Here is an 18608-nt window from a genome sequence, read left to right as displayed (position 1 = left end):
GTTCAAAAACATAAAGAGCCTGAAAATGTGTGAAAAATATGAAGAGCTTCAAAAGATGTCAAAAATATGAGGAGCATGATACATTCTGAAAAATAGGAGGAGCATGAAGCGGTGTTCAAAAACATGAACAGCCTGAAAAGGTGTGAAAAATATGAAGAGCTTCAAAATGTGTCAAAAATATGACGAGCATGAAACCCTCTTAAAAATAGGAGGAGGATGAAGCTGTGTTCAAAAACAAGAAGAACCTGAAAATTTGTGCAAAATATGAAGAGCTTCAAAAGGAGTGAAATACATGAGGAGCATGAAAAGGTGTTCAAAAACATGCAGAGACTGAAAATGTGTGAAAAATAGGAAGAGCTTCAAAAGGAGTGAAATACAAGAGGAGCATGAAAAGGTGTTCAAAAACAAGAAGAACCTGAAAATTTGTGCAAAATATGAAGAGCTTCAAAAGGAGTGAAATACATGAGGAGCATGAAAAGGTGTTCAAAAACATGCAGAGATTTAAAAGGTGTGAAAAGTATGAAGAGCTTCAAAAAGTGCCAAAAACTAGATTAGCATGAAAGGGTCTGAAAAATAGGAGGAGCCTGAAGAGTTGTTGAAAAACATGAAGAGCCTGAACAAGTGTGAAAAATATGAAGAGTTTCAAAAATATGAAAATTATGAAGAGCTTCAAAAAGTGTGAAAAATATGAAGAGCTTCAAAATATGTCAAAAATGAGATGAGCATGAAACGGTCTGAAAAATAGGAGGAGCATGAAGTGGTGTTGAAAATCATGAAGAGCCTGAAAAGGTGTGAAATATATGCAGAGCTTCAAAAGGTGTCAAAAATATGAGGAGCATGTAACGGTCTGAAAAATACGAGGAGCATGAAGTTGTGTTGAAAACCATGAAGAACCTGAAAAGGTGTGAAATATATGAAGAGCTTCAAAAGGTGTAAAAATATGAGGAGCATGAAACGGTCTGAAAAATAGGAGGATCATGAAGCGGTGTTGAAAACCCGGAAGAGCCTGAAAAGGTGTGAAAAATATGAATAGTTTCAAAAGGTGTCAAAAATGAGATGTGCATGAAACGGACTGAAAAATTGGAGGAGCATGAAGTGGTGTTGAAAAATATTAAGAGAATGAAAGGTGTGCAAAATATGAAGAGCTTCAAAATTTGTCAAAAATATGAGGAGCATGAAAAGGTCTGAAAAATAGGAGGAGCATGAAACGGTGTTCAAAAACATGAAGAGCTTGAAAAGGTGTAAAAAATATGAAGAGTTTCAAAAGGTGTGAAATATATGAGGAGCATGAAACGTTCTGAAACATAGGAGGACCATGAAGCGGTGTTGAAAAACATGAAGAGCCTGAAAAGGTGTGAAAAATATGAAGAGCTTCAAAAGATGTCAAAAATATGAGGAGCATGAAACAGTCTGAAAAATAGGAGGAGCATGAAGTGGTGTTGAAAAACATGAAAAGCCTGAAAAGGTGTGAAAAATATGAAGAGCTTCAAAAGGTGTCAAAAATATGAGGAGCATGAAACGTTCTGAAAAATAGGACGAGCATGAAGCAGTGATAAAAAACATGAAGAGCCTGAAAAGGTGTGAATAATATGAAGAGTTTCTAAAGGTGTCAAAAATATGAGGAGCATTAAAAGGTCTCAAAAATAGGAGGAGCATTAAGTGGTGTTGAAAAACATGAAGAGCCTGAAAATGAGTGAAAAATATGAAGAGCTTCAAAAAGTGTCAAAAATATGAGGAGCATGAAACGGTCTGAAAAAGAGGAAGAGCATGAAGAAGTGTTCAAAAACATGAAGAGCCTGAAAAGGTGTGAAAAATATGAAGAGCTTCAAAAGTTTTCAAAAATATGAGGAGCATGATTCGGTTTGAAAAATAGGAGGAGCATGAAGCGGTGTTGAAAAACATATAGAGTGTGAAAACGTGTGAAAATATGAAGAGCTTCAAAAATATTAAAAATATGAAGAGCTTCAAAAGTTGTGAAAAATATGAAGAGATTAAAAAGGTGTCAAAAATGAGATGAGCATGAAACGGTCTGAAAAATAGGAGGAGCATGAAGCGGTGTTGAAAATCATGAAGAGCCTGAAAACGTGTGAACAATATGAAATGATTCAAAAGGTGTCAAAATGAGATGAGCATGAAACGCTCTGAAAAATAGGAGCAGCATGAAGCGATGTTCAAAAACATGAAGAGCCTGAAAAGTTGTGAAAAATATGAAAGGCTTCAAAAGGTGTGAAAAATATGAGGAGCATGAAACGGTCTGAAAAATCGGAGGAGCATGAAGCGGTGTTGAAAAACATGAAGAGCCTTAAAAATGTGTGAAAAATATGAAGAGCTTCAAAAGGTGTCAAAAATATGAGGAGCATGAAACGGTCTGAAAAATTGGAGGAGCATGAAGCGGTGTTGAAAACATGAAGAGCCTTAAAAGGTGTGAAAAATATGAAGAGCTTCAAAAGGTGTCAAAAATATGAGGAGCATGAAACGGTCTGAAAAATATGGGCAGCATGAAGCGGTGTTGAAAAACATGAAGAGCCTGAAAAGGTGTGAAAAATATGAAGAGCTTCAAAAGGTGTGAAATACATGAGGAGCATAAAACTCTCTGAAAAAGAGAAGGAGCATGAAGTGGTGTTCAAAAACATGAAGAGCCTGAAAAGGTGTGAAATATATGAAGAGCTTCAAAAGGTGTGAAAAATATGAGGAGCATGATATGGTTTGAAAAATAGGATTAGCATGAAGCGGTGTTCAAAAACATGAAGAGCCTGAAAAGTTGTGAAAAATATGAAAAGCTTCAAAAGGTGTCAAAAATAAGATGAGCATGAAACGGTCTGAAAAATAGGACGTGCATGAAGCTGTGTTGAAAAACATGAAGAGCCTGAAAAGTTGTGAAAAATATGAAGAGCTTCAAAAGCTGTCAAAAATATGAGGAGCATGAAACGGTCTGAAAAATAGGAGGAGCATGAAGCGGTGTTGAAAAACATGATGAGCCTGAAAAGTTGTGAAAAATATGAAGAGCTTCAAAAGGTGTCAAAAATATGAGGAGGATGAAACGGTCTGCAAAATTGGAGGAGCATGAAGCGTTGTTGAAAAACATGAAGAGCCTGAAAAGGTGTAAAAAATATGAAAGCTTCAAAAGGTGTCAAAATTATGAGGAGCATGAAACGGTCTGAAAAATAGGAGGAGCATGAAGCGCTGTTGAAAATCATAAAGAGCCTGAAAACGTGTGAAAAATATGAAGACCTTCAAAATTTGTCAAAAATATGAAGAGCTTCAAAAGGTTTCAAAATGAGATGACCATGAAACGGTCTAAAAAATAGGAGGAGCATGAAGTCGTGTTGAAAAAAAGGAAAAGTCTGAAAAAGTGTGAAACATATGAAGAGCTTCAAAAGGTTTCAAAAATATGAGGAGAATGAAACGGTCTGAAAAATAGGAGGAGCATGAAGCGATGTTGAAAAACATGAATTGTCTGAAAACGTGTTGAAAATATGAATAGATTCATAAATGTGAAAAATATGAAGAGCTTCAAAAGGTGTGAAACATATGAAGAGCTTCAAAAGGTGTCAAAAAAGAGATGAGCATGAAAAGGTCTGAAAAATAGGAGGAGCATGAAGCGGTGTTGAAAATCATGAAGAGCCTGAAAACGTGTGAAAAATATGAAGACCTTCAAAATTTGTCAAAAATATGAAGAGCTTCAAAAGGTGTTAAAATGAGATGAGCATGAAATGATCTGAAAAATAGGAGGAGCATGAAGTGGTGTTGAAAAAATGAAGAGCCTGGAAAGGTGTGAAATATCTGAAGAGCTTCAAAAGGTGTCAAAAATATGAGGAGCATGAAACGGTCGGCAAAATACAACGAGCATGAAGCGGTGTTGAAAAACATGAAGAGCCTGAAAAGGTGTGAAAAATATGAAGAGCTTCAAAAGGTGTCAAAAATATGAGGAGCATGAAACGGTCTGAAAAATAGGAGGAACATGAAGCGGTGTTCAAACACATGAAAAGCCTGAAAAGGTGTGAAAAACATGAAGAGCTTCAAAAGGTGTCAAAAATATGAGGAGCATGAAACGTTCTGAAAAATAGGATGAGCATGAAGCAGTGATAAAAAACATGAAGAGCCTGAAAAGGTGTGAAAAATATGAAGAGTTTCTAAAGGTGTCAAAAATATGAGGAGCATCAAACGGTCTCAAAAACTGGAAGAGCATGAAGTGGTGTTGAAAAACATGAAGAGCCTGAAAATGAGTGAAAAATATGAAGAGCTTCAAAAAGTGTCAAAAATATGAGGAGCATGAAACGGTCTGAAAAAGAGGAAGAGCATGAAGAAGTGTTCAAAAACATGAAGAGCCTGAAAAGGTGTGAAAAATATGAAGGGCTTCAAAAGATTTCAAAAATATGAGGAGCATGATACAGTTTGAAAAATAGGAGGAGCATGAAGCGGTGTTGAAAAACATGAAGAGTGTGAAAACGTGTGAAAATATGAAGAGCTTCAAAAATATTAAAAATATGAAGATCTTCAAAAGTCTGAAAAATATGAAGAGATTAAAAAGGTGTCAAAAATGAGATGAGAATGAAACGTTCTGAAAAATAGGAGGAGCATGAAGCGGTGTTGAAAATCATGAAGACCCTGAAAAGGTGTGAACAATATAAAAAGCTTCAAAAGGTGTCAAAAATATGAGGAGCATTAAACGGTCTGAAAAATAGGAGGAGCATGAAACGGTGTTGAAAAACATGAAGAGCCTGAAAAGGTGTGAAAAATATGAAGAGCTTCAAAGGTGTCAAAATTATGAGGAGCATGAAACGCTCTGAAAAAGAGGAGGAGCAGCAAGCGATGTTGAAAAACATGAAGAGCGTGAAAAGGTGTGAAAAATATGAAGAGCTTAAAAAGGTGTCAAAAATATGAGGAGCATGAAAGTGTCTGAAAAATAGTAGGAGCATGAAGCGGTGTTGAAAAACATGAAGAGCCTGAAAAGGTGTGAAAAATATGAAGAGCTTCAAAAGTGGTCAAAAATATGAGAAGCATGAAACGGTCTGAAAAATAGGAGGAGCATGAAGTGGTGCTGAAAAACATGAAGAGCCTGAAAAGGTGTGAAAAATATGAAGAGCTTCAAAAGGCGTCAAAAATATGAGGACCATGAAACGGTCTGAAAAATAGGAGAAGCATGAAACGGTCTGAAAAATAGGAGGAGCATGAAGCGGTTTGAAAAACATGAAGAGCCTGAAAAAGTATGAAAAATATGAAGAGCTTCAAAAGGTGTCAAAAATATGAGGAGAATGAAACGGTCTGAAAATTAGGAGGAGCATGAAGCGGTGTTGAAAACATAAAGAGCCTGAAACAGTGTGAAATATATGAAGAGCCTCAAAGGTGTCAAAAATATGAGGAGCAAGAAACGGTCTGAAAAATAGAAGGAGCTTGAAGTGGTGTTGAAAAACATGAAGAGACTGAAAACGTGTGAAAAATATGAAGAGCTTCAAAAAGGTGTCAAATATATAGAGGGTGAAACGGTCTGAAAAATATGAGGAGCAAGAAACTGTTTTCAAAAACATGAAGAGCCTGAAATGTTGTGAAAAATGTGAAGAGCTTCAAACTGTGTCAAAAATATGAGGAGCATGAAACGGTCTGAAACATAGGATGAGCATGAAGTATTGTTGAAAAAGATGAAGAGCCTGAAAAATGTGTGAAACTTATGAGGAGCATGATACGGTCTGAAAAATAGGAGGAGCATGAAGCGGTGTTGAAAAATATGAAGAGCATGAAAACGTGTGAAAAATATGAAGAGCTTCAAAAGGTATCAAAAATATAAGGAGCATGAAACGGTCTGAAATATAGCAGGAGCATGAAAAGTTGTTAAAAAACATGAAGAGCCTGAAAAGGTGTGAAAAATATGAAAAGCTTCAAATGGTGTCAAAAATATGAGGAGAATGAAACGGTCTGATAATTAGGAGGAGCATGAAGTGGTGTTGAAAAACATGAAGATCTTGAAAAATTTGTGAAACATATGAGTAGAATAAAACGGTCTGAAAAATAGGAGGAGCATGAAGTGGTGTAGAAAAACATGAAGACCCTGAAAAGGTGTGAAAAATATGAAGAGCTTCAAAAGGTGTGAAACATATGAGGACCATGAAACGGTCTGAAAAATAGGAGGAGCATGAAGCGTTGTTGAAAAACATGAAGAGCCTGAAAAGGTGTGAAAAATATGAAGAGCTTCAAAAAGGTGTCAAATATATAGAGGGTGAAACGGTCTGAAAAATATGAGGAGCAAGAAACTGTTTTCAAAAACATGAAGAGCCTCAAAAGGTGTGAAAAATATGAAGAGCTTCAAAAAGGTGTCAAATATATAGAGGGTGAAACGGTCTGAAAAATATGAGGAGCAAGAAACTGTTTTCAAAAACATGAAGAGCCTCAAAAGGTGTGAAAAATATGAAGAGCTTCAAAAAGGTGTCAAATATATAGAGGGTGAAACGGTCTGAAAAATATGAGGAGCAAGAAACTGTTTTCAAAAACATGAAGAGCCTCAAAAGGTGTGAACAATGTGAAGAGCTTCAAACTGTGTCAAAAATATGAGGAGCATGAAACGGTCTGAAACATAGGAGGAGCATGAAGTGTTGTTGAAAACCATGAAGAGCCTTAAAAAGGTGTGAAACATATGAGGAGCATGATACGGTCTGAAAAATAGGAGGAGCATGAAGCGGTGTTGATAAATATGAAGAGCCTGAAAACGTATGAAAAATATGAAGAGCTTCAAAAGGTGTCAAAAATATAAGGAGCATGAAACGGTCTGAAATATAGCAGGAGCATGAAAAGGTGTTAAAAAACATGAAGAGCCTGAAAAGGAGTGAAAAGGATGAACAGCTTCAAATGGTGTCAAAAATATGAGGAGAATGAAACGGTCTGATAATTAGGAGGAGCATGAAGTGGTGTTGAAAAACATGAAGATCTTGAAAAAGTTGTGAAACATATGAGTAGAATAAAACGGTCTGAAAAATAGGAGGAGCATGAAGTGGTGTAGAAAAACATGAAGACCCTGAAAAGGTGTGAAAAATATGAAGAGCTACAAAAAGTGTCAAAAATATGAGGAGCTTGAAACGGTCTGAAATATAGGAGGAGCGTGAAAAGGTGTTAAAAAAATATGAAGAGCTTCAAAAGGTGTGAAACATATGAGGAGCATGAAACGGTCTGAAAAATAGGAGGAGCATGAAGCGTTGTTGAAAAACATGAAGAGCCTGAAAAGGTGTGAAAAATATGAAGAGCTTCAAAAAGGTGTCACATATATAGAGGGTGAAACGGTCTGAAAAATATGAGGAGCCAGAAACTGTTTTCAAAAACATGAAGAGCCTCAAAAGGTGTGAAAAATATGAAGAGCTTCAAAAAGGTGTCAAATATATAGAGGGTGAAACGGTCTGAAAAATATGAGGAGCAAGAAACTGTTTTCAAAAACATGAAGAGACTCAAAAGGTGTGAAAAATATGAAGAGCTTCAAAAAGGTGTCAAATATATAGAGGGTGAAACGGTCTGAAAAATATGAGGAGCAAGAAACTGTTTTCAAAAACATGAAGAGCCTGAAAAGTTGTGAAAAATGTGAAGAGCTTCAAACTGTGTCAAAAATATGAGGAGCATGAAACGGTCTGAAACATAGGATGAGCATGAAGTATTGTTGAAAAAGATGAAGAGCCTGAAAAATGTGTGAAACTTATGCGGAGCATGATACGGTCTGAAAAATAGGAGGAGCATGAAGCGGTGTTGAAAAATATGAAGAGCCTGAAAAGGTGTGAAAAATATGAAGAGCTTCAAAAGGGGTCAAAAATATAAGGAGCATGAAACGGTCTGAAATATAGCAGGAGCATGAATGGGTGTTAAAAAACATGAAGAGCCTGAAAAGGTGTGAAAAATATGAAAAGCTTCAAATGGTGTCAAAAATATGAGGAGAATGAAACGGTCTGAAAATTAGGAGGAGCATGAAGAGGTGTAAAAAACATGAAGAGCCTGAAAATGTGTGAAATATATGAAGAGCCTCAAAGGTGTCAAAAATATGAGGAGCAAGAAACGGTCTGAAAAATAGGAGGAGCTTGAAGCGGTGTTGAAAAATATGAAGAGCCTGAAAAGGTGTGAAATATATGAAGAGCTTCAAAAGGTGTCAAAAATATAAGGAGCATGAAATGGTATGAAATATAGGAGGAGCATGAAACGGTGTTCATACACTTGAAGAGCCTGGAAAGGTGTGAAAAAAATGAAGAGCTTCAAAAAGGTATCAAAAATATGAGGAGGGTGAAAGGGTCTGAAAAACAAGAGGAGCAAGAAACTGTTTTCAAAAACATGAAGAGCCTCAACAGTTGTGAAAAATATGAAGAGCTTCAAACTGTGTCAAATATATGAGAAACATGAAACGGTCTGAAAAATAGAAGGAGCTTGAAGTGGTGTTGAAAAAGATGAAGAGCCTGAAATAGTGTGAAATTTAGGAAGAGCCTCAAAGGTGTCAAAAATATGAGGAGCAAGAAACGGTCTGAAAAATAGAAGGAGCTTGAAGTGGTGTTGAAAAACAAGAAGAGCCTGAAAAGGTGTGAAAAATATTAAGAGCTTCAAAGAGGGGTCAAATATATAGAGGGTGAAACGGTCTGAAAAATATGAGGAGCAAGAAACTGTTTTGAAAAACATGAAGAGCCTCAAAAGGTGTGAAAAATATGAAGAGCTTCAAAAAGGTGTCAAATATATAGAGGGTGAAACGGTCTGAAAAAAATGAGGAGCAAGAAACTGTTTTCAAAAACATGAAGAGCCTCAAAAGGTGTGAAAAATGTGAAGAGCTTCAAACTGTGTCAAAAATATGAGGAGCATGAAACGGTCTGAAACAAAGGAGGAGCATGAAGTGTTGTTGAAAAACATGAAGAGCCTGAAATGGTGTGAAACATATGAGGAGCATGATACGGTCTGAAAAATAGGAGGAGCATGAAGCGGTGTTGAAAAATATGAAGAGCCTGAAAACGTGTGAAAAATATGAAGAGCTTCAAAAGGTGTAAAAAATATAAGGAGCATGAAACGGTCTGAAATACAGGAGGAGCATGAAAAGGTGTTAAAAAACATGAAGAGCCTGAAAAGGTGTGAAAAATGTGAAGAGCTTCAAATGGTGTCAAAAATATGAGGAGCATGAAACGGTCTGATAATTAGGAGGAGCATGAAGTGGTGTTGAAAAACATGAAGAGCTTGAAAAAGGTGTGAAACATATGAGTAGAATAAAACGGTCCGAAAAAGAGGAGGAGCATGAAGTGGTGTAGAAAAACATGAAGACCCTGAAAAGGTGTGAAAAATATGAAGAGCTACAAAAAGTGTCAAAAATATGAGGAGCTTGAAATGGTCTGAAATATAGGAGGAGCGTGAAAAGGTGTTAAAAAAATATGAAGAGCTTCAAAAGGTGTGAAACATAAGAGGAGCATGAAACGGTCTGAAAAATAGGAGGAGCATGAAGCGTTGTTGAAAAACATGAAGAGCCTGAAAAGGTGTGAAAAATATGAAGTGCTTCAAAAGGTGTCAAAAACATGAGGAGCATGAAAAGGTCTGAAAAATAGGAGGAGCATGAAGCGGTGTTCAAAAAAATGAAGAGCCTGGAGAAGTGTGAAAAATATGAAGAGCTTCAAAAAGTGTCAATACTATGAGGAGCATTAAACGGTCTGAAAAATAGGAGAAGCATGAAGTGGTGTTGAAAAATATGAAGAGCCTGAAAAGGTGTGAAAAATATGAAGAGCTTCAAAGGTGTCAAAATTATGAGGAGCATGAAACGCTCTGAAAAAGAGGAGGAGCAGCAAGCGATGTTGAAAAACATGAAGAGCGTGAAAAGGTGTGAAAAATATGAAGAGCTTCAAAAGGTGTCAAAAATATGAGGAGCATGAAAGGGTCTGAAAAATAGGAGGAGCATGGAGTGGTGCTGAAAAACATGAAGAGCCTGAAAAGGCGTGAAAAATATGAAAAGCTTCAAAAGACGTCAAAAATATGAGGAGCATGAAACGGTCTGAAAAATAGGAGAAGCATGAAACGGTCTGAAAAATAGCAGGAGCATGAAGCGGTTTGAAAAACATGAAGAGCCTGAAAATGTGTGAAAAATATGAAGAGCTTCAAAAGGTGTCAAAAATATGAGGACAATGAAACGGTCTGAAAATTAGGAGGAGCATGAAGCGGTGTTGAAAAACATAAAGAGCCTGAAACAGTGTGAAATATATGAAGAGCCTCAAAGGTGTCAAAAATATGAGGAGCAAGAAACGGTCTGAAAAATAGAAGGAGCTTTTAGTGGTGTTGAAAAACATGAAGAGCTTGAAAAGGTGTCAAAAATATGAAGAGCTTCAAAAAGGTGTCAAATATATAGAGGGTGAAACGGTCTGAAAAATATGAGGAGCAAGAAACTGTTTTCAAAATCATGAAGAGCCTCAAATGGTGTGAAAAATGTGAAGAGCTTCAAACTGTGTCAAAAATATGAGGAGCATGAAACGGTCTGAAACATAGGAGGAGCATGAAGTGTTGTTGAAAAACATGAAGAGCCTGAAATGGTGTGAAACATATGAGGAGCATGATACGGTCTGAAAAATAGGAGGAGCATGAAGCGGTGTTGAAAAATATGAAGAGCCTGAAAACGTGTGAAAAATATGAAGAGCTTCAAAAGGTGTAAAAAATATAAGGAGCATGAAACGGTCTGAAATACAGGAGGAGCATGAAAAGGTGTTAAAAAACATGAAGAGCCTGAAAAGGTGTGAAAAATGTGAAGAGCTTCAAATGGTGTCAAAAATATGAGGAGCATGAAACGGTCTGATAATTAGGAGGAGCATGAAGTGGTGTTGAAAAACATGAAGAGCTTGAAAAAGGTGTGAAACATATGAGTAGAATAAAACGGTCCGAAAAAGAGGAGGAGCATGAAGTGGTGTAGAAAAACATGAAGACCCTGAAAAGGTGTGAAAAATATGAAGAGCTACAAAAAGTGTCAAAAATATGAGGAGCTTGAAATGGTCTGAAATATAGGAGGAGCGTGAAAAGGTGTTAAAAAAATATGAAGAGCTTCAAAAGGTGTGAAACATAAGAGGAGCATGAAACGGTCTGAAAAATAGGAGGAGCATGAAGCGTTGTTGAAAAACATGAAGAGCCTGAAAAGGTGTGAAAAATATGAAGTGCTTCAAAAGGTGTCAAAAACATGAGGAGCATGAAAAGGTCTGAAAAATAGGAGGAGCATGAAGCGGTGTTCAAAAAAATGAAGAGCCTGGAGAAGTGTGAAAAATATGAAGAGCTTCAAAAAGTGTCAATACTATGAGGAGCATTAAACGGTCTGAAAAATAGGAGAAGCATGAAGTGGTGTTGAAAAATATGAAGAGCCTGAAAAGGTGTGAAAAATATGAAGAGCTTCAAAGGTGTCAAAATTATGAGGAGCATGAAACGCTCTGAAAAAGAGGAGGAGCAGCAAGCGATGTTGAAAAACATGAAGAGCGTGAAAAGGTGTGAAAAATATGAAGAGCTTCAAAAGGTGTCAAAAATATGAGGAGCATGAAAGGGTCTGAAAAATAGGAGGAGCATGGAGTGGTGCTGAAAAACATGAAGAGCCTGAAAAGGCGTGAAAAATATGAAAAGCTTCAAAAGACGTCAAAAATATGAGGAGCATGAAACGGTCTGAAAAATAGGAGAAGCATGAAACGGTCTGAAAAATAGCAGGAGCATGAAGCGGTTTGAAAAACATGAAGAGCCTGAAAATGTGTGAAAAATATGAAGAGCTTCAAAAGGTGTCAAAAATATGAGGACAATGAAACGGTCTGAAAATTAGGAGGAGCATGAAGCGGTGTTGAAAAACATAAAGAGCCTGAAACAGTGTGAAATATATGAAGAGCCTCAAAGGTGTCAAAAATATGAGGAGCAAGAAACGGTCTGAAAAATAGAAGGAGCTTTTAGTGGTGTTGAAAAACATGAAGAGCTTGAAAAGGTGTCAAAAATATGAAGAGCTTCAAAAAGGTGTCAAATATATAGAGGGTGAAACGGTCTGAAAAATATGAGGAGCAAGAAACTGTTTTCAAAATCATGAAGAGCCTCAAATGGTGTGAAAAATGTGAAGAGCTTCAAACTGTGTCAAAAATATGAGGAGCATGAAACGGTCTGAAACATAGGAGGAGCATGAAGTGTTGTTGAAAAACATGAAGAGCCTGAAAAAGGTGTGAAACATATGAGGAGCATGATACGGTCTGAAAAATAGGAGGAGCATGAAGTGGTGTTGAAAAATATGAAGAGCTTCTAAAATTGTCAAAAATATCAGGAGCATGAAACGGTCTGAAAAATAGGAGGAGCATGAACCGGTGTTGAAAAACATGAAGAGCCTGAAAAGGTGTGAAAAATATGAAGAGCTTCAAAAGGTGTCAATAATAAGAGGTGCATGAAACAGTCTGAAAAGTAGGAGAAGCATGAATCTGTCTGAAAAATAGGAGAAGCATGAAGCGGTGTTGAAAAAAATGAAGAGCCTGAAAAGGTGTGAAAAATATGAAAAGCTTCAAAAGGTGTCAAAAATATGAGGAGCATGAAACGGTCTGAAAAATAGGTGGAGCATGAAGCGGTGTTGAAAAATATGAAGAGCCTGGAAAGGTGTGCAAAATATGAAGAGCTTCAAAAGGTATGAAATATATGAAGAGCTTCAAAAGGTGTCAAAAATGAGATGAGCATGAAACGGTCTGAAAAATAGGAGGAGCATGAAACGGTGAACAAAAACATGAAGAGCCTGAAAAGATGTGAAAAATATGAAGAGCTTCAAAAGGTGTGAAATACATGAGGAGCATGAAACGGGCTGAAAAATAGGAGAAGCATGAAGGGGTGTGGAAAAACATGAAGAGCCTGAAAAGGTTTGAAAAATATGAAGAGCTTCAAAAGGTGTGAAATACATGAGGAGCATGAAACTCTCTGAAAAATAGAAATAGCATGAAGCGGTGTTGAAAAACATGAAGAGCCTGAAAACGTGTGAAAATATGAAGAGCTTCAAAAATATGAAAAATATGAAGAGCTTCAAAAGGTGTGAAAAATTTGAAGAGCTTCAAAAGGTGTCAAAATGAGATGAGCATGAAACGGTCTGAAAAATAGGAGGAGCATGAAGCGGTGTTGAAAATCATAAAGAGCCTGAAAAGTTGTGAAAAATATGAAGAGCTTCAAAAGACGTGAAAAATTTGAAGAGCTTCAAAAGGTGTCAAAATGAGATGAGCATGAAACGGTCTGAAAAATAGGAGGAGCATGAAGTGGTGTTGAAAAAGATGAAGAGCCTGAAAAGGTGTGAAATATATAAAGAACTTCAAAAGGTGTCAAAAATATGAGGAGAATGAAACGGTCTGCAAATTAGGAGAAGCCTGAAAATGTGTTCAAAAACATGAAGAGCCTGAAAAGGTGTGAAAAACATGAAGAGCCTGAAAAGGTGTGAAAAATATGAAGAGCTTCAAAAGGTGTAAAAAATGAGATGAGCATGAAACCGTCTGATAAATAGGAGGAGCATGAAGTGGTGTTGAAAAAAATGAAGAGCCTGAAAAGGTGTGAAACATATGAAGAGCTTAAAATGGTGTCAAAATTATGAGGAACATGAAACGGCCTGAAAAATTGGAGGAGCATGAAGCGGTGTTCAAAAATATGAAGAGCCTGAAAAGGTGTGAAAAATATGAAGAGCTTCAAAAGGTGTGAAATACATGAGTAGTTTGAAACGGGCTGAAAAATAGGAGAAGCATGAAGTGGTGTGGAAAAATATGAAGAGCGTGAAAAGGTGTGGAAAATATGAAGAGCTTCAAAAGGTGTGAAATACATGAAGAGCATGAAACTCTCTGAAAAATAGAAGGAGCATGAAGCGGTGTTCAAACATGAAGAGCCTGTAAAGGTGTGAAAAATATGAAGAGCTTCAAACGGTGTCAAAAATAGGAGTATGAAACGGTCTGAAAAATAGGAGGAGCAAGAAGCCGTGTTCAAAAACATGAAGAGCCTGAAAAGGTCTGAAAAATATGAAGAGCTTGAAAAGGTGTGAAATATATGAAGACCTTCAAAAGGTGTCAAAAATGAGATGAGCATGAAACGGTGTGAAAAATAGGAGGAGCATGAAGCGGTTTTGAAAAAAATGAAGAGGCTGAAAAGGTGTGAAATATATGAAGAGCTTCAAGAGGTGTCAAAAATATGAAGAGCAGGAAATGGTCTGAAAAATAGGAGGAGCATGAAGCGGAGTTCACAAATATGAAGAGCCTGAAAAGGTGTGAAAAATATGAAGAGCTTCAAAAGGTGTCAAAAATATGAGGTGCATGAAACGGTCTGAAAAAGACGAGGAGCACGAAGCGGTGTTCAAAAACATGAAGAGCCTGAAAAGGTGTGAAAATATGAAGAGCTATAAAAGGTGTCAAAAATATGAGAAGCATGAAACGGTCTGAAAAATAGGAGGAGCATTAAGCGGTGTTCAAAAACATGAAGAGCGTGAAAAGGTGTGAAAAAAAGGAAGAGCTTCAAAAGGTGTCAAAAATATGAGAAGCATGAAACGGTCTGAAAAATAGGAGGAGCATTAAGCGGTGTTCAAAAACATGAAGAGCGTGAAAAGGTGTGAAAAAAAGGAAGAGCTTCAAAAGGTGTCAGAAATATGAGAAGCATGAAACGGTCTGAAAAATATGAGGAGCATGAAGCGGTGTTGAAAAACATGCAGAGCCTGAGAACTTGTGAAAAATATGAAGAGCTTCAAAAGGTGTCAAAAATATGAGGAGAATGAAACGGTCTGAAAAATAGGAGGATCATGAAGCGGTGTTGAAAAACATGAAGAGTCTGAAAAGGTGTGAAAGATATGTAGAGTTTCTAAAGATGTCAAAAATATGAGGAGCATGAAACGGTCTGAAAAATAGGAGGAGCATGAAGTGGTGTTGAAAAACATGAAGAGCCTGAAAAGGTGTGTAAAATTTGAAGAGCTTCAAAAGGTGAGAAATACATGAGGAGCATGAAACTCTCTGAAAAATAGGAGAAGCATGAACCGGTGTTGAAAAACATGAAGAGCCTGAAAAGGTGTGAAAAATATGAGAGCTTCAAAAGGTGTCAATAATAAGACGTGCATGAAACAATCTGAAAAATAGGAGGAGCATGAATCTGTCTGAAAAATAGGAGAAGCATGAAGCGGTGTTGAAAAAAATGAAGAGCCTGAAAAGGTGTGAAAAATATGAAAAGCTTCAAAAGATGTCAAAAATATGAGGAGCATGAAAAGGTCTGAAAAAGAGGTGGAGCATGAAGCGGTGTTGAAAAATATGAAGAGCCTGGAAAGGTGTGCAAAATATGAAGAGCTTCAAAAGGTGTGAAATATATGAAGAGCTTCAAAAGGTGTCAAAAATGAGATGAGCATGAAACGGTCTGAAAAATAGGAGGAGCATAAAACGGTGATCAAAAACATGAAGAGACTGAAAAGGTGTGAAAAATATGAAGAGCTTCAAAAGGTGTGAAATACATGAGGAGCATGAAACGGGCTGAAAAATAGGAGAAGCATGAAGGGGTGTGGAAAAACATGAAGAGCCTGAAAAGGTTTGAAAAATATGAAGAGCTTCAAAAGGTGTGAAATACATGAGGAGCATGAAACTCTCTGAAAAATAGAAATAGCATGAAGCGGTGTTGAAAAACATGAAGAGCCTGAAAAGGTGTGAAATATATGAAGAGCTTCAAAACGTATGAAATATATGAGGAGCATTATACGGTCTGAAAAGTAGGAGGAGCATGAAACGTTGTTCAAAAACATGAAGAGCCTGAAAATGTGTGAAAAATAGGAAGAGCTTCAAAAGGTGTCAAAAATATGAGGGACATTAAAGGTCTTAAAAACAGGAGGAGGATGAAGTGGTGTTGAAAAACATGAAGAGCATCAAAAGGTGTGAAAAATAGGAAGAGCTTCAAAAGGTGTCACAAATATGAGGAGCATGAAACGGTCTGAAAAATAGGAGGAGCATGAAGCGCTGTTGAAAAACATGAAGAGCCTGAAAAGGTGTGAAAAATATGAAGAGCTTCAAAACGTGTCAAAAATATGAGGAGCATGAAACCGTCTGAAAATAGGACGAGCATGAAGCGGTGTTCAAAAAGATGAAGAGCCTGAAATGGTGTGAAAAATATGAAGAGCTTCAAAATGTGTCAAAAATATGACGAGCATGAAACCCTCTTAAAAATAGGAGGAGGATGAAGCGGTGTTCAAAAACATGAAGAGCCTGAAAAGGTGTGAAAAATATGAAGAGCTTCAAAAGGTGTAAAAAATATGAAGAGCTTCAAAAGTGTCAAAAATGAGATGAGCATGAAACGGTCTAAAAAATAGGAGGAGCATGAAGCGGTGTTCAAAAAAATGCAGAGACTGAAAAATTGTGAAAAATATGAAGAGCTTCAAAAGGTGTAAAAAATAGGAGGAGCATGAAACGGGTTGAAAAATAGGAGGAGCATGAACTGGTGTTCAAAAACATAAAGAGCATGAAAAGGTGTGAAAAACATGAAGAGCTTCATAAGGTGTCAAATTTAGTTTAGCATGAAAGGGTCTGAAAAGTAGGAGGAGCATGAAGTGGTGTTGAAAACATGAAGAGCCTGAAAAGGTGTGAAATATACGAAGAGCTTCAAAAGGTGTGAAAAATATGAAGTGCATCAAAAGGTGTCAAAAATGAGATGAGCATGAAACGGTCTGAAAAATAGGAGGAGCATGAAGTGGTATTGAGAAACATGAAGAGCCTAAAAACGTGTGAAAAATATGAAGAGCTTCAAAAATATGAAAAATATGAAGAGATTCAAAAGGTGTGAAAAATATGAAGAGCTTCAAAAGATGTCAAAAATGAGATGAGCATGAAACGGTCTGAAGAAAAGGAGGAGCATGAAGCGGAGTCCACAAAAATGAAGAGCCTGAAAAGGTGGAAAGTATATGAAGAGCTTCAAAAGCTGTCAAAAATTTGAGGAGCATGAAACGGTATGAAAAATAGGAGGAGTGTGAAGCGGTGTTCAAAAACATGAAGAGTTTAAAAGGTGTGAAAAATATGAAGAGCTTCAAAAGTTGTGAAAAATATGAAAAGCATAAAACAGTCTGAAAAATAGGAGGAGGATGAAACGGTCTGAAAAATAGGAGGAGCATGAAGCGGTGTTGAAAAACATGAAGAGTCTGAAAAGGTGTGAAAAATATGAAGAGCTTCAAAAGGTGTCAAAAATGTGAGGAGCATGAAAAGTTCTGAAGAATAGGAAGAGCATGATGCAGTGTTGAAAAACATGAAGAGCCTGAAAAGGTGTGAAAAATATGAAGCACTTCAAAAGATGTCCAAATTATGAGGTGCATGAAACAGTTGAAAAATAGGAGGAGCATGAAGCAGTGTTCAAAAACATGAAGAACCGGAAAAGGTGTGAAAAATATGAAGAGCTTCAAAAGGTGTGAAAATTATGAGGAGCATGAAACGGTCTGAAAAATAGGAGGAGCATGAAGCGGTGTTCAAAAACATGAAGAGCCTGAAAAGGTGTGAAAAATATGAAGAGCTTCAAAAGGTTGGAAATACATGAGGAGCATGAAACGGTCTGAAAAATAGGAGGAGCATGAATCGGTCTGAAAAATGGGAGGAGCATGAAGCAGTGTTGAAAAACATGAAGTTCCTGAAAAGCTGTGAAAATAAGACAAGCTTCAAAAGGTGTCAAAAATATGAGGAGCATGAAACGGTCTGAAAAATAGGAGGAGCATGAAACGGTCTGAAAAATGGGAGGAGCATGAAGCGGTGTTGAAAAACATGAAGTTCCTGAAAAGCTGTGAAAATAAGACAAGCTTCAAAAGGTGTGAAAAATATGAGGAGCATGAAACGGTATGAAAAATACGAGGAGCATGAAGCGGTGTTGAAAGACATGAAGACCCTGAAAAGGTGTGAAAAATATCAAGAGCTTCTAAAGGTGTCAAAATATGAGGAGCATGAAACTGTCTGAAATATATCAGGAGCATGAAAAGGTGTTAAAAAACATGAAGAGCTTCAAAAGGTGTGAAACATATGAGGAGCATGAAACGGTCTGACAAATAGGAGGAGCATGAAACGTTGTTCAAAAACATGAAGAGCCTGAAAATGTGTAAAAAATATGAAGAGCTTCAAAAGGTGTCAAAATATGAGGAGCATGAAACGGTCTGAAAAATATGAGGAGCATGAAATGGTCTGAAAAATAGGAGGAGCATGAAGCGGTATTGTAAAACATGAAGAGCCTCAAAAGGTGTAAAAAATATGAACAGCTTCAAAAAGTGTCAAAAATGAGATGAGCATGAAATGGTCTGAAAAGAAGGAGGAGCATGAAGTGGTGTTGAAAAACATGAAGAGCCTGAAAAGGTGTGAAATATATGAAGTGATTCAAAAGGTGTGAAAAATATGAGGAGCATGTAACGGTTTGGAAAATAGGACGAGCATGAAGTGGTGTTGAAAAACTTGAAGAGACTTAAAACGTGTGAAAAATATGAAGAGCTTCAAAAGGTGTGAAAAATATGAGGAGCATGAAAAGGTCTGAAAAAGAGGTGGAGCATGAAGCGGTGTTGAAAAATATGAAGAGCCTGGAAAGGTGTGCAAAATATGAAGAGCTTCAAAAGGTGTGAAATATATGAAGAGCTTCAAAAGGTGTCAAAAATGAGATGAGCATGAAACGGTCTGAAAAATAGGAGG

Source organism: Dama dama, chromosome 8 (genome assembly GCF_033118175.1).
Source record: "Dama dama isolate Ldn47 chromosome 8, ASM3311817v1, whole genome shotgun sequence".
Classification (NCBI taxonomy): domain Eukaryota; kingdom Metazoa; phylum Chordata; class Mammalia; order Artiodactyla; family Cervidae; genus Dama; species Dama dama.
Note: the sequence above shows the minus strand (reverse complement) of the source record.